This window comes from Microtus ochrogaster, chromosome 5 (genome assembly GCF_000317375.1).
Source record: "Microtus ochrogaster isolate Prairie Vole_2 chromosome 5, MicOch1.0, whole genome shotgun sequence".
Classification (NCBI taxonomy): domain Eukaryota; kingdom Metazoa; phylum Chordata; class Mammalia; order Rodentia; family Cricetidae; genus Microtus; species Microtus ochrogaster.
In genome coordinates, this window is record NC_022012.1 from 69,744,789 (window position 1) to 69,745,819 (window position 1,031).

Here is a 1,031-nt window from a genome sequence, read left to right on the forward strand (position 1 = left end):
CATGAACTATCCTAATCTTGGGTGGAAACTTTCCAGAGCACATTAGCCTCTTAGCATCCTAACTAGATCTGCTCTCTAAGCGCCTACAGAGCAGAACCTTTTCAACACTCAGCTACAAAGACTTCACAGGTAGAGCCAGGGAATTCTTCAATCACAGCAAAGCAAAACACTCAAACAAAACCTAGGATGAATCTCAAACACGTTGAACCAAGTGTTACATTACATAACCAACCAAGAAGAAAAGGAGTTGCCGGCCCAACACCTTCAGGCAATTTTTAGTTTTCATCCTAATTTAGAACTTGTAGAATTCTTTCTCTTCTTTTTCTTTCTTTCTTTCTTTCTTTTTTTTTAAGTGGAAATAAAGCTGTTTGGATTTGCTGACATCTTGTTTCCTAATAATTGGTCTTTCTGATTCAAGCACTGGATCAACAGTCAGCAGCTGCATCTTGGGGATGTAAAGCCAAGGAGAAAGTGTCTGCACAAAACAAACCCCCATGTCTTGGAGCAGCCCTTCCGTTCCCAATCGAATTCTTATTTTCAATTCCAAAAACAACACTGGAGGCCTCAGAAGGTACGAGCCACCTCATGTTTATGCATACAGTTCAAAGAAACTAGAATTTCAGGGGCCGTGTGTTAAGATTTGACTGAAGAAATTATTCGTCTTGGGCCATCAAGCTAGTAAAGGCAGGTGAAGGCGCTTGCCCCAAAGCCTGATGACCGGAGCGCCATCCCTGGGCCTTGCACCGGGGAAGGAGAGCGCTGACTCCGCGCTGGTTCTTTGACCTTCACAAGAGCCCTCTTGCTTGTGCATCTGCACACACACACGCAAGTAAATAAAAATAAAGCAGATACATGCTTTTAAAATCAGAAAGAAAATATTCTCCTAAAGTTACTAAATGAACAGACTGGGAAGATGGCTCAGTGGATAAGCTGCCTGAGGTCCTCAGTTCAGATCTCCAAAACCCATGTGAAAAGCTTCTCATGGCCTTGAATGTACCTGCAGCTCCATAAGTTTGGTCGGCAGAGACAGG